The sequence below is a fragment of the Camelus ferus genome, chromosome 13 (genome assembly GCF_009834535.1).
Source record: "Camelus ferus isolate YT-003-E chromosome 13, BCGSAC_Cfer_1.0, whole genome shotgun sequence".
Classification (NCBI taxonomy): Eukaryota; Metazoa; Chordata; class Mammalia; order Artiodactyla; family Camelidae; genus Camelus; species Camelus ferus.
Genome location: NC_045708.1, coordinates 6,190,297 through 6,205,012, shown reverse-complemented (window position 1 = coordinate 6,205,012; position 14,716 = coordinate 6,190,297). Strand labels below are relative to the sequence as shown.

At 53.3% G+C, this 14,716-nt stretch overlaps 1 protein-coding gene across 5 annotated transcripts in view; it reads right to left on the bottom strand.

The window, feature by feature from the left end:
- SPSB1 (splA/ryanodine receptor domain and SOCS box containing 1) overlaps positions 1–14,716 on the bottom strand; it is a 62,278-nt gene that overhangs the window by 20,630 nt on the left and 26,932 nt on the right. Inside the window, exon 1 of one of the 5 annotated variants that reach the window (XM_006178379.3) lies at positions 3,875–4,076. The exons of 3 other annotated variants lie outside the window; for them this stretch is intronic. The gene's annotated coding sequence lies outside the window, so the exon portion shown is untranslated. Of the gene's footprint in view, positions 1–2,925; positions 3,071–3,874; positions 4,077–14,716 lie in introns of those variants that run through there. One more of the 5 variants, XM_032495135.1, reaches the window with a different exon arrangement.

Below are 14,716 nucleotides of genomic sequence, written 5' to 3'. Positions count from 1 at the left end.
CTGAACTCTGTAAACGGTTCCTGTTATGTGAATTTCACAACAAATTAAAAAAAAAAACATAAATGGATGAAAAACATGCACTTCTCCAAAATCCACATGGCAGGAGGCAGGTGTGGAAAGGGTCGTCAGTGCAGAGAGAGGCCCAGAGCTTGCAGAGACCTGGCGGGCGGAACCAGGCCTGTCAGCCAGGGTTACACACAGGGACACAGCTAATGATGTTCATATGTGGGAAGCGAGGCGCCTTCTGGAGCTGAGCTCTCTGCTCCCCACCCCATCCCTCCTTGTCTTTCCTCCAAAAGCAAAAGTGCAGCACTGTGGTTTGGCAACCCTGCTGCCTCGAGACGGCACCTGTAGATCGAGTTTCTCTGGAGGAACCCAGAATGTGTGCCTGCATCTCCGTGCCTGCACCCAGACCGTGGTGTGAGGAGGGAGCGACCAACACACGCACAAGCGTCCCTGGGCTGGGGACCAGGACGTGGGAGAACCGAGGTCACGCAGAGCCCTGGTCTGTGCACTCCCCACCCTGGGGACGAGGTGGGGCAGGGAGACAGACACGTGCTTGAATGCCCAGGTCCCTGCTTTTCCACAGAGCAGGTCAACACCCCAAGGCCGTGCCAAGCTGGCAAAGGCCATGCTTTGTGTTATCAGGAGACCATCCCAGCCACGTGGCTCCTGCTCACTCCTCTGTCGGTGACGCCGGGGCCTGCCTGCCAGCTCAGATGTCACACCACGGGGCTCGGGGCCCAGGCCCGGCGGGCCCCAGGCTAAAGCACAGTTTGGCTGGACCTGTTGCCACATGAAAACCTGTTCTGATGGGTTGAGTTTCTGCATTCTTATGAGGATTATCATTCACAGACCTGGAGCGACCCCGGCTTCTCATGCCAAGGGCCACCATCTCCCACAGATCCTTTCTGGCCAGATTCACTCACGGAAAACATGGAAAGTTGGCCCCAAAGGACCACACTCAAGTCCTGTGCATATATAGTAGGTGCTAATTAATACCTGAGTTGCTCGCCACCCACCCCACCAGCACCTGCTAAACCCCCGACGAGATGGTATGGGCTTCCTTAGATTCTTTCTTTGGTCCTTAGTCCCTGAGAACCTCAACAAAGTGGATGATTCAAAACTGTGGGCCACACATGGTCGGTGTTTGGGAAAGCAGGAGACTGTTCCACCTACACTGCCAGGAAGCATCATGCCCAGGAGGAAACTGATAAGAACCAACAAAATCTCCACGATAGACACCTGCAGAAGTGATCCAGACTGAGAGGTGGTCCATAAATGTTCCGCTGATGAGCACTTGGGAAACACCCAAGGCCAAATAAGGTGCTTTAGGGTTGGAATTCATTCCAAAAATATTAGGTACCTACTATATACATTATACATACACATACTATGTGGGTAGAGATCATTGTTCCCGTGGAGCTTACAGTCTCATACGGGAGACAGAGAGCAAACATAACAATCATTTCAACAGTCAGTGTGAGCTTCAGGACTGAGGTTTTTCTCTGTTGTGTTCACTGCCGTAGCCCCCATGGCTGAAACAGCACTTGGAACGTAGTAAGTAAGTGTTGAATGAACGAATATCTAACATAACAAAGAGCCAACACTGGCCATGTATTTACAGGTTAGTGGTCTGAGGAGGGAGGGACGGCTTCCTGAGAAGGCTCCCCAGTGGTGGAATGCGGCCACACAGATCCTGCACTGCACCCCAAAGTCAGCAATCTCCCACAGAGGACAGCCGCCTTGGGTGTCCGCGACCCAGCTCTGTGGCTGCCTCTCGCCATCTCAAGCTCACTAATGGTGACAGAGGCCTCCACGGGAAGCCTCCAGGTGCCACCGAAGTGGAGGCTACCCAGCACCCGCAGTGGTTTTGTCTGCCTCCTCTGAACTCTCCTTATCCCACCGCACCTGCTTCAAGAATGGGGTGGCAGTGGTGGTGGTGAGTCTGCCACGCCCCCGTACGAGGACAGACACAACTGGAGAAGTTTCTTGGAAAAGCAACTTGGATCTGGGGTGAGTCTGGTCCACTTATCACATCTGAGGACACAAAAGGAATACATGGGAAGTGGAAAAAAGGGAAACTGGTCCAATATCCATGAAATGGGCGAGTCCAGGATGGCAATAGGGGCAGAGGGAGGGAGAAGCCAGAACGAAGGCACTTGCTTGTTTAGCAAACTGGTCAGCTCAGCCCCACTTTGGAAACAAGCAAGCCCAGGACGGGCCATTCTAGCTGGACCAGGTCCCCGGTACTCAGCAGGCGCGAGGGCTGCACACACACATTTCACCTGCTCGCCCCAGCTTCAGACAGACGGCGCTCAGAACGGTATCTCCTCTGCAAGCTGGGCTTTCCATAAAATCAAAACAGCAGATGTCGCCTTCACAGGAGACATGGGGAGCAGAGGACGTGTCCCCCCCATTCCTCAGTGTCAGGAAAGGCCAGCCTCGTCACAGCTGTTGGGGGCATGGACCAGAGACCCGGGTTGGGGGACCTCCTTTCCCAGCTCCATGTGGGGCCGCCAGCCCCGGGCCGCCACCACGGCCAAGCAGCGAGTTCCCATGACTGGAGGAGGACCACCGGTCCCCTCCCGCAGAACACCCTGAGTATTTCCAACGCGGTCCCAAGTTTCCGTTCCCATATCAAAAGCGCCTCTTTTCAGCTGAGGTGGCAAGACCTGCCAACAAAACAAGCCGCTGGGACCCACGGTTTTTGTAACACAACGCCTTCCCTTGAAACGCACTTCAATGAATCACTGAGGTTAAATAGTACCGGCAGCTTGGCTGGTGGAAGGAGTCCATGTGAAAGTCGGACAGAGGCACTCGGGCCAGTCCCCCAGTGCCATGCCCCAGCCCCCCGCCCAGATATCCCTGCTCTTGATTGACAGGACCCCCTCTCTGGGCCCCCGAACAGAAAACCAGACGCACCTGAGATTCTGCATGCAGAGCAGGACAACTCCTCTTTAGGAGGGAGGGAGCTGGTCACCCTCTGCATCTGGTCACACCCAGGGAGCCCATGGGCCCCAGCACAGGCATCTTCTGGGAGCCTGTTGGAAATGCAGAGCCTCAGGCCTGTCTGTCGCTGACTGCCTCTGAACGGCCCTATCTCAGGTGATCTGTGTGCCCAGGTGGGTGGGGCTGTGCTGTGGGTCCTCCCCAAGGCAGAGGCGGGGAAGAAACACATCAGAAAGAAAGAAAACGGAGGCACGTCCATCCCTCTCCAGGAAGCCAGTCCCGAAACATAACTGACTCCTAACCAACCAATGTAGAAGCCGACAAGTTTAACAGAAGTTGTGGGCAGAGCCTGTCAGGGCCCCGTCCTCTGCCAGACCAACGAGTGGGGGTGCGTAAAACAGGCTGTGGATTCCCTGGCCCAGATTTTCTAGAAGCCCTCTGTCACTCAGGGTCTGGGAAGACCAAGGTGGCGGCAGCACCACTTCCAAACCCCACTCTGTCCCTGCTCCCAGCTCCTGACAAGCCTCCTCAACTCTCCCTGCTCCTCTAAATAGCCCCGATTTGCCAACCAGCCAAGCCAGCCCGGCCACCTCCAGGAGCCTCACACTTTCTTGTGGCCACACCTGTTACAACGCCATTCCTTTCACTGCAAACAACCCTACCCGATCGGAATCCGGTCCATCTCAGACCGGTCCTGGCCCTCTTGGCCACAGAGTCTGCCCTGGTCAGTTTTACAGCCCGTCTCCTTCTCCCGCAAAATCTCCCTCAGAACTAGCTCAGGACCCCGCGTCCTGCTGGAATCTAGAATGAAGGTCAGCCCCCCAGCCCTGAGCAGCATCCCGGCTGAGGTCCACAACCCTGCCCGCAACCCACCCCAACACGGCCTGCCAGCGAGTGGCCTCCCGGTCTCCCAGGCACCTACCGGAGGATCGGAATTCTGGAATATTTCGGGCCAGTGCCTGGGGGGAGCACTAGCAGGGAAACAGGTCTTCAGGCTTGGGGTACGGAGGTGGAGGGCAGGCAGCTCCCTGACACTCCGGGAGCAGGGTGCCCTCCCTGCCAGCAGCCAGGCCCTGTGGGTCCCCAGGCCTCCCTCGCCGGGGCTGGATCAGCCCTGGCCTGAGTGAGCTCCACCGTCACCAAGGGGAAGCGGCCCTTGGTTACCGCTGGCCCGGAGAACACAGAAGGCAAAACAAACACTGGACTCGCTCCTCACTGCTGGGAACAATTACAAGGTAATCGGCCAGTTTTTAAAAGCCCTCCAGAAGGGAGGCTGCAGGCCCAATGGGAGGCTGGTCTGTAACCCGTTCCCTTCCTCCAGCTGCCACTGCATCTTCCTCAAGACCCAGGGACCTCCCCCCCCCCCACTCAGGGTCACCCAGAGAGGCAAGGCTGGAGTCACAGAGGAAGCAGGACAGTCACGGGTGGGCCCCGCGCCGTTTCAGCGGCCATCATCACGTTCCAGAATGACAGGGGGCCCAGCCTGGCAGGTGTGGACCGCAGCCGGCCTGCAGGGGCAGACGCTCGGCAGCACTGACCCCTTCCCCATTCCCTGCTCCCCTTCTAGCAGCGACCAGCTCTCTTGTCCCCAAGCAACTTGTCATAAAATGAACAGAAACTCAGCAGCAAATAGGAAAGTGCCCCCCTTACCAGGCTCCAGCCAGGGCTGGTGGGCCATCTGCCAGGACTGCCCCCTGCCCACAGCCACCCACCAAGGGCTGTCCGTAGGGGGTCTTCAGGCACAGCTGGGCACTGACCGTGAACTGCCATGTCAGCAGACCTGGGAACCCTGGCAGTGACACACCTCCTCCCGGAAACAGGGGAGGCCCCCCACAGCCGGCTGTCCCAGGACCCATGAGCACAAACCATGGGGAGGCCCCAGTGGAAACCAGGGAGAGGGAGAGCTGAGTGATACCCCAGCCTGTCTCTAGGTCTCCCGGGGCGCGGGGGGGAGGCGGGAAGAGGTTTCCCTCCCCCACTGTGGATCTGCACCTGAGCCCTCAGTGTCTTCCAGGCATTGATTTCAAGCCTCACTCTCTTCTCTGCTCCCTCACTGGGAAGGTGGGGCACCTTTTTTGCGGACAGACTGCTGACGTTGGACAGAGAATGTGGCAGCAGGTCCAAACCCCTGACAAGCAGGTCCTGACTCACCCTCTTGAATTCCCCCACCCCACGCTGCCGGGCACACCAGTCCATTTTCCCAACTTACTGAAGCCACACTGGTCTCAGGTGAGAAGAGCCCACCTTGACTTCTCGGGCCTCCCCGGGGACGAGAGAGAGAGATGGAGAAAGACACGGGGAGACAGAGAGAGACACAGACAGAGAGACAGAGACACAGAGGGACACAGAGACAGAGACACACGATAAAGAGACAGAGACTGAGATGGAGACATGAAAAGAGACAGATGTAAAGACAGAGAGACACACAGAGACAGAAAGAGACAAACAGAAACAGAGAGACACACACAGAGACAGAGAAGCAGAGAGAGACACACAGAGAGAAAGAGACAGACAGACAGAGATAGACAGGGAGGGAAGCAGAGACAGAGAGACAGAGAAAGAAGCCGCAAGGGGAGAGGGGACTGGGAAGCAGTAGGGGGAGCCCGAGCCGGGCTGCAGGGCGTCCCCACCAGGAGGGCGGGGCTGAGGCTCTGAGTGGGAGCTACGCCCAGGGATGCCCAGAGGACCTTGCCCCAGCAGGGCAGGGGAGTCGCTGATCACAGCTGGAGGGAGGGAGCGGGGTGCCGGGCAGGAGGTTGGGGTGCATCTCTGCCCACACCCACCTTCACCTGGTTCTCCCACTCCCCCAAAGAGGGTTTCTTGTCCCCAAACCAGGGAGATCTGGAAGTTAAAAAAGTCAGCGACCTCACTGACCAGGCAGGCCAGTGGCTCCAGGGCTGGGGCCGGGGCTCCTGCGGGTGTGGGACCCGCCTGGGCTGTGCTCCAGGACGCGAGGGGCACCAATGGCAGGCACAGTGGCGGTGACGGCTCCACTGGGTGGGCCAGGCACCTTGAGAGGGTCCCTCTTTCTAAAAATATCAAATCAGGACCTTTAGAGGTGAAGGCCTGGCTCACCTGAGTGTCAGGATCCAACCTCCAGGCCCCACCGGCCCACCAGGCCAAGCCTCTGCTTGTCGCAGAGGAACCTGGGGGCCCGCATCCGCCCCCACCATGCCCCGGGCACACAGAGCTGTTCTTTAGGGGGTGCTGAGCGGGGCTGGAGCCTCAGACCCCGACTCTGACAGGCTGGGAACTGAAATGGGGCATTTCTAGGACTACTAGGCAGAAACCACCAGCAAGGCCCACGCCTCCTCTCACCTGAGCTGATGGAGAAGTTTCTTCCAGATCTCCAGGTGAGGAATTTGATCTCAGAGGGGGAGGTGAAGGGGCCAAGAATCACTGCACTAAGAAGCCGGACCCTGCTTGGCATCCGCACCTGCACTCCCCGCCTCCCTTTCAGGCCCTGGGCGGGGCAGCCATCGCCGCCTTACACACAGGAGCCCGGCTAGCGAAGAAGGCACTTCGCGCGTCTTCTGTTTAAATGTCCGCACGCTGGCTTTCTCCTGGTGGTCTTTCCCCTCATGTGGTGAAGGAAAATTTAAACCATCAGGGAAAGTAAAAAGCTTCCCGACACAGCCTTGCTCTTCTCTAACCACTAACAATCCGTTCAGCAAACGCGACGGCTTGTCCCGCAGGAGAGCCTGGAGTGGCTGGGGACCCTGAGGCCAGCGAGCCGCCAGTGCCCACGGCCCCACAGGAGAGAGCACAGTGAAACAGCTACAGCGGACGCAGGATGCACGACCCGGGTCGGGGCTGGGGGGCGCTGCTGAGATGGGTGGGGGTGGAGGATGAGTGGGACTCTCGGGGACGTCCCCTTCGATTCCTGACCAAGGCTGGGACTTCAATAACAGACAAGCCGAGAGAGGAAGCAGGCAGACCCCAGGCAGTGAGAGAAGCCCACCCACAGAGGTGGGGAGGTGTAGTTGGGACTCGGGGGGTGGTCAGTGACTAGAATGCCATTTGAAGCATCTGGAGGGTAATTGGGGTGGGGGGGAGAGGAACATAATCTGGAGCCAGAAGGCAAGGGCCTTGAATGCCACAACAGGAAGCTGGGACTCGGGTACGGAGGCCAGGTAGGGAGGGGACAGATCAGAAAGTTTGCGCCAAAAGTTCATCCAAGCCCTTCCACCCCGGCCCCCCCAGTGGAACCAGAAAGCACTTGAAATGGAGGGGCGATGTCCCCTCCTTCCACAGAGCAGCTACACTTGCACCGCTTAATGAAAAGTGCCGTGAGGGTCAGTGGTTCCATAAGTACTTTGGGGGAGGTACGTTAAGAACAAGGAAGAAAGAATCAGAACATTTCTTTTAGGTAAACAGAACATCTTAAGTGTGTTGACAACCCAAGAGATACCACTTCCAACCAACATCATGAGAAAGCATCACTAATTTTTCACCCGCAAAAATGAGAGAGATGATAAATACCTACCCTGCAGATAATGATAATGCATATATTCAAAGAGGCCAAAAAGTTTCCAGAACATAGTAGGTCCTCAGACAATGCCAGATACTCACACGGCCCTCACGACGGGTAGGGCATCTCGCCTTGCACGTGCGTTAATGGCTTAGGTGGCGGTGGTAAGTCTCACTGATACATGATGATCGGGTGCTCAAATCTTAACTCCAAAGATCATATTCCAGCCACTGACCATGGAACCAGAGAACCAAAACCTTCTTTTGAAGTGTAAAGATACCTTAAAGATCATCCAGTAAAAGTGCTTCATTTTGTAAAACGGTGCAGCTGTTGTGGCCAATGGAATGGCAAATCCTTAAAACAGCAAACGCGGAATTACCACTACCATATGATCCAGCAAGTCCACTCCTGGGTGTGGACCCAGAAGAAGAGGAAGCGGAGTGTCAGACGGTTATGGGTGCACCTGTGTTCACAGCAGCATCATTCACAACACCTGAAAGGTGGAAGCAGCCTAGGTGTCCACCGACGGGTGAACGGATAAGCGAGACAGAGTGTAGGCACACTCTGCGGATGGAGTGTCATTCAGCCTTAAAAAGGGAGGACATTCTGACACATGCTGCAACATGGATGAACCTTCATTCACGTGAAGCTCAGTGAATGAAGCCAGCCACAAAAAGACAAATACCATACGATTCCACTCACATGAGGTACCGAGAGTAGTCAACTTCATAGAGACAGAAAGTGGAAGTTGGAGGGGCTGGAGCAAGGGCAGGGGGCGTTAGTGTTTAATGGGGACAGAGCTTCAGTTTGGGAAGATGAAAAAGGTCTGGAAGTGGATGGTGGTGATGGTCACACAATGTGAATGTACTTAATGCCACTGAACTGTACTCTTCCAAATGGTTAAAATGCGCAATTTTATGTTACGGCTATTCTACTACAATAAAAAAAAATGCTTCATTTTATATAAAAATAAAGGAGAAAAAATCCTGAGGGGTAGAAAAATTACGTGATGGAAGGGAGGGTCCCTCTATCCTGACGCTACTGGAGCAAATGCTGAATAATGCCGAGGCATCAGCCGCCATCCCCAGCCAAACCCCTTCTGCATTTTAAGCCAAACAATGGCCAAGGTTGTCCCCACCTGGAGCTGTTTTCCCAGGAGTCCTGCTGGACAGGAAAAAGGCCGTGATGGAACGTCACCATTTACTTAGCTAATGGGGTCCTCAGACCTCCTTGCCAATCTCTCTTCTTTTCATCTGGAGTAAGAAAAAGAAGGACTTGAATCCTCACAGGCTTGCTCACACGCTGTTTCTTGCTTGCAGGTGCTTCAGAAACCCCACAAGGAGACAGGACCGGCAGGAAATAGAAGCTGACTTGAAAAGGAAGATAAATTTATGAAAGGCCAAGCCCAAAATGGCTAAGAAGCTGGGACAGGTTGCTGTCCAGGAAGTGACTCATGTGTCCTCTGGTCCCTCGGGGCTGCTCCGGGAACAGACACTGAAGAGTGCAGACCAAGGTTCTTGGGGTTGTCACAAGGAAGGTGGCTTCTGGTGAATTCCCCTCGGACACTTGGGGTGGCCGGTGCCTGGCACGGCCCTCAAGGGCAGCTCAATCCACATGTGCTGATGAAGAGTGCTGGAGCCAAGCCGGACTGCCACAGAGGCCGGGGCCGAGGCCCTCTCCTGCAGCCACCCACACTTCCTGTGGCCTCTGTCACCCTTCATGCACTCGGGCTGCAGAACCCAGCGAGCTGACTTCAGGCCCCAGCCACTTCAGGGAAAAGTGGTCTTCCAAGGTTACCACCTCCTAATCGATAAATTGAACGGCCTAAAAAAGCATCTCCTCTACCTGGCAACCGCATCTGAAAATCCTGACCATGTTCTTGACCTTGAAGCTGTTTTCCGCGACAGTGTACCCCCCCATCCTGCAAGGCTCTCGCCCAGCTCCTTGGCCAGTTTCCTCCTTCTGCCCCTTAAACACAGGTGTTCTTCAGGGGCCCTCCCTTCACAGGCTCCTCTGCGCTCGTGGCTCCAGGGAACATTTCCCTTGAACTTGATGCATCACCCAATGGCATCACCCTTACGGCAACCCTGCCCCCTACTCTCACAGATCCCTCCTCTGACAGACTCATCCACGGCCCCTCCCAGCCTCTGCATCTCTGCCAAGTTCTGCCATCATCTTCCTGGTCGGTCATCCAGATTCAAACCCCTCATCTCCCTGGATTCTTCATCTCCTTGGTTTCCCACGTTATCACCAAATGGTATGAATTCTCCCATACTTGCCCAAATCTGTCCCCACTCTCACTGTTTGAGTCATTATCACCTACAAGGCTATTGCAAGTCTCCAAGCTGGTCTCCCTGCCCCCAGCACCTCTCTGACCCCAACTGGTCTTCCTAAAACCCTCTCACTTAGGTATTAGTCTATTTTTTTTTTTAATTTGGAAAATTTGTAATTCAAACATGCACAAAAGAGACACATACTTTCAACACCTACAACAAACAGCTGTCCACAGTTTATCACATTTGCTTCTGGTCCTTAGATTAACAGTCAAATGTCCAGAGGACTTGAAGAGGCAACTTAGGAAAAAAACTAAACGCGAACGGCCAATAAACTTGTACCAAAAGACAGCCAACCTGTCCAGGAAACAGGGAAACATAAAATTAAGCACTAGTGAGCTAGCTAGCACTTTGCATCCCCCTAGATTTCTACACAGTCAACAGAGAGATGGTGCCTACTGCTGGTGGGGACAGGCACCCACATGGCTGGTGGAATCGAAATCTTGTAGCTTTTGGGAAACAAACTGGCGACCGAGCCAGCAATCCCACCCCTGCGCCACAAGAATAAAAGCACCTGTGCCAAGTACATCAGTACAGGTGTTTATTACAGAGTCACCACCATTTCCTGCCACTCCCAATTAAGCATGTTGCCACCAAAGACAACTGATCAAGTGGACAACTCCGGTGCGTCTGTGCCACAAACTCTTCATCACATGGCAATTTAAAACACAAGGTAGAGCCACCCTGGAGCCTGGGGGCATTTCCACAGGCCTTCAGTGAGAAGGGCAGGGTAGAATATGAAAGGCAAACCCATTTTATTTTATTTTATTTTAAATTTTCTTTTTGGGGGGAGGTAATTAGGTTTATTTATTTATTTATTTTATTTTTTTAATGGAGGTACTGAGGATTGAACCCAGAACCTCATGCATGCTAAGCATGTGGTCTACCACTGAGCCACACCCTCCCCACCAAGCCCATTTTAATAAAATAATGGTGTCCCCAAAAGATACATACACTTATACGCCTGGGCAGGCAGGAAGGTATGGAACTAGCCGAGGTGCCTTAACCTTCAATAAAAGGCTTAGGGTAAAAACAAAAAGAACAAGAAAATAATAGATGTTGGCGAGGATGTGGAGACATTGGAACCCACATCCTTGCTGATGGGAATGTAAAATGGCACAGCCACTGTGGAAAACAGTATGGCGGTTCCTCAAAAAAAAAAAAAAAAAAAAGGATGACTGTCTTTCACTTCAGGGTACAGACCCAGAAGAATTGAAAGCAGGGTCTCGAGCAGATACTTGTACACCTGTGTGCACAGCAGCATTATTCACAAGAACCAAAGGGTGGAAGCAACCGGAATACCCTTCAACAGATGTATGGATAAGCAAAACTTGTAGCTCCACACAATGGAATACTATTCACCCTGAAAAAGGAAAGCCTGTCACATGCTACAACACGGATGAGCCTTGACAACATCACGCTAAGTGAAATAAGCCCGTCGCAAAAAGACAAATACTGTGTGATTCCACTTACATGAGGTACCAAGAGCACCTCAAATTCAGAGACAGAAAGCAGAATGATGGTTGCCAAAGGCTGGGGGTGGGGGAATGAGGGAGTTGTAGTTTAAATGGGGGCAGAGTTTCTGTTTTGTAAGATAAAAAGAGTTAGGGAGACGGATGGTGATGATGGTTGCACAACTTCATCAACGTACTTAACATACTGATGTGTGCACTCAAAGATGGTTAGGATGTTATGGGCCGAATGTTCGTGTTCCCCAAAACTCCTATGTTGAAATCCTACCCCCCAGTGTGACGGTGTTAGGCGGTAGGTCTTTGAGAGGTAATTAGATAATGGGGGTGGAACCCTCGTGAATATAATTAGTGCCCTTATAAGATGAAACACCAGAGAGCGATCTCTCTCGGCCACCTGAGTATACTGTAAGACTGGAAGCCAGGAAAAGGGTTCACACCAGACGCCAGTTCTACCAACTCCTTGCTCGTGGACTTCCCAGCTTCCAGAACTGTAAGAAAGAAATGTTGGCTGTTTAAGCCACTCTGTCCATAGTATTCTGTTTTGGCAGCCCAAGATCACTAAGACAAATGGTAAAATTTGTCATACGTGTTACCACAATTTTTTTAAAAAGGGCGGAAAGACATGTTATAGGTTAACATCAGTTAGGGATGAGACTGAAGGACAGAAAAAGCAGCAGAGAGGATGCAGGCAAACCCAAAACACTCCCCGCAAAGCGTTACGTGAAGTTACACGTGTGCGTCATCAGCACCACACGGTCAGCTGTCAGAATCCTACCGTGGGTGTCCTAGAATTGCAAGTGATTTGTATTTCTTCATATTTACACGCATCATTCAGTTTCCTCACAATGAGTGTGCAATATAATTAGGAACGATGCAGCTATTTTCATTGTGGAAAAAATTACCTACAGAAACGGGCAAAGGTTGACAGCACCAAAACCCCATGTTTTTTCCATGCAGAACAAGCATCTATTAACAATGCTGACTCAGATCGAGCCGCGTCTCCTGGGAGCATCTTGCGAACTGAGCGCCTGTGATACGTGCGTACATTCTCCTGTAAACGTGCACGATTCTCATCTTGATGCTCTCGGTCTGACGTCTTCTGTGGCTTCCTCCTGCTTAGAGGATCGAGTCGAAACTTCCAAGACGGGCACCAAAGGCTGTTCCCACACTGACCTCAGCCCGCTTTGTCACAGAAAGGCTTTCTTGAACACTTCACTCGCTCTTACGGCTGCTCCTGGCCCCCAGTGTGGTTCACACATGTGTCCCTGCTAGCTCACCCCATCTGCCGACCGGGAAGGCTGCCACTCCAGACCCAGGGAGACCCTCCGGGGCTCTCTGCATGTTCTCCATCACCTTAAACACCTAACTGACCGGCGTGGGGGGGGGTGGTCCCTTTCCTTTCTGTGAGCCCATGTTAGACTTTGAAACAAACCCTCCCCTGCCCCGTGCCCTAACTCAGACACCCAGCAACTATTTAAAAACTTCGGTGAGAAAGGACGCCCTGTGTACCCAGAATGGTGGCATGAGGCTCACGCAGACCATCAGGTTTCACTTTTCCTCTGCACAGACGTGGGGCCACCTAGATCTGTGCCACTCTGAACCAGCTGTCTGTCATCCAGTACAATCTTCCTCCCTGGACTCTAGGCATCAGGCCCAGAAAAAAACTCCCAGAGCTTCAGAGCATCAGAGTTTCGAGAATAAAATGTAGAGTGACACTGCCTGCAGAAGGTTCTCCACATCCCTGCCGCTGGACACGTCCGCATCCCAGCCCACTGTCCTTCTGGCCTTCCATCCAAGGCCAAGGCCTGACTTCTGGTTGGCTGCCAGGCTCACCTCTTGGAACGATCTCCTCGCCACTGCCTTCTGCACCCCTCCCACCAACCCATCGACTTTCCAGAACACTCCCCGCTTGCAAGGTCATTCCCCTCCTGCTCTGGCGTGAAGTCCTCTGACTGTGACGCGCACATCCTCCCCCCATTCAGGATCTCACCTTTGCCTCCCTCTCCAGGTGTGCTCTCCTCACCCCAGGAACCTCTCAACTGGTCTGCAGAACTGAGCAGCATGTGCTGTTTCACACCTTCAGGACTCTCCTGGCAACCTGCCTGGGATGTCTCCCCCTTTGCCCTGTGCCCCGAAGAGAACTTTCCTACACTCTGCCAGAGCTCGGGTAAATCTTTCTACCATTTACCAACAATTCCAGCAAATGAACGATCCACACCGACTGGCTTAAGATAAAACAGGGGTTCTTAACCACGGTGATTTTACCCCCAGAGGACATTTGGCCAAGTCTGGGGACATTTTTGGTGGTCACAATGGGGGGGGCATCTAGTGAGTGGAGGCCTGGGATATTGTTAAATATCTTACAGGCAAGAACGGCCCCATATCAAAAATTACCTTGTGCGTAAGGTCAACGTGCATGGTTGGGAAACCCTGAGACAGAGCGGGCTTCGGACAAAAGGACGCAGTGCATCCCTGCGGCAAAACCAACCCCATGTGGCCAGAAGCACAACCCCAGACACCCACATCTGTGACTCTGTGTCAGGACAAGGCCACGAACCCTGTGCACGTCCCAACACTGTCACCAGCCTTCTGTGTCACCTGAGCAAGACATTCAGCCTCTCTGGGAGATAGGTTTCCACATCTATAAAATAAAGGGTTGCAGGAGATCAGCTCTTCCCCAGGGCGGTCTGGACAGATCCTTAAGCACCTGAAAAGTTGCTTCTGAGTTTGGGGAAATAGGATATCCCTTCCTAAAGAGTCACAGAGCCCATCAGCATCTTAAAGGCTCTTAGAAGTCCTGCAGGAGAAGAGCTTGGCAGGTTTCAACTCTAGGGGTTCCCACCCTTGAAGAGAAGGGGATGTTCCTCCTACACGTTTTCCCTCCACATCCCGAGGGATGCCAGTTTGAAGGGCCTCCAAACCTCTCTTGGCTCTGCTGTTTTTTGATTCTCTGATGAGCAGATCCCTGACTCTCACAGCCACATTTCCCTGGCTCTAAAAGAGGTGTGAAAGCCAGAGCTGAGTGTTCCATAGGCTGAGGGAAGGGGCTGCTTACTGCTCTGCAAACTCTGTGGGACCACACCATACCCCCAGGTCCCCCCAAGGGGAAGTCTACTGGAGCAAGGTTGGGGACTTGCTTTTAGGTGGGTAATTTTGGCTGGTTCCGGGCTCCACTAGGCCCGTCCTCTTAATTTAGACCAGAGCTTGGCAAACAATGACTCCATGAGCCAGTCTGGCCCACTGCCTGTTTTTGCAAACAAAGCTTTATTGGTACATAGCCATCGCTTGTTTTTGCAAATAAAGTTTTATTGGCACACAGCCATTCCCTTTTGTTTACACATTGCCTCTGGCATTCCCGCTCACTCACACGCCCACTACAACAGCTGAGTCAAGTAGTTGCAACAGGCCTAAATATTTCCTATCTGGCCCTTAGAATTTGCTAACCCTTGATCTAGACCTTAAGAAATGGTGCCTACAAGGGGCCAAAC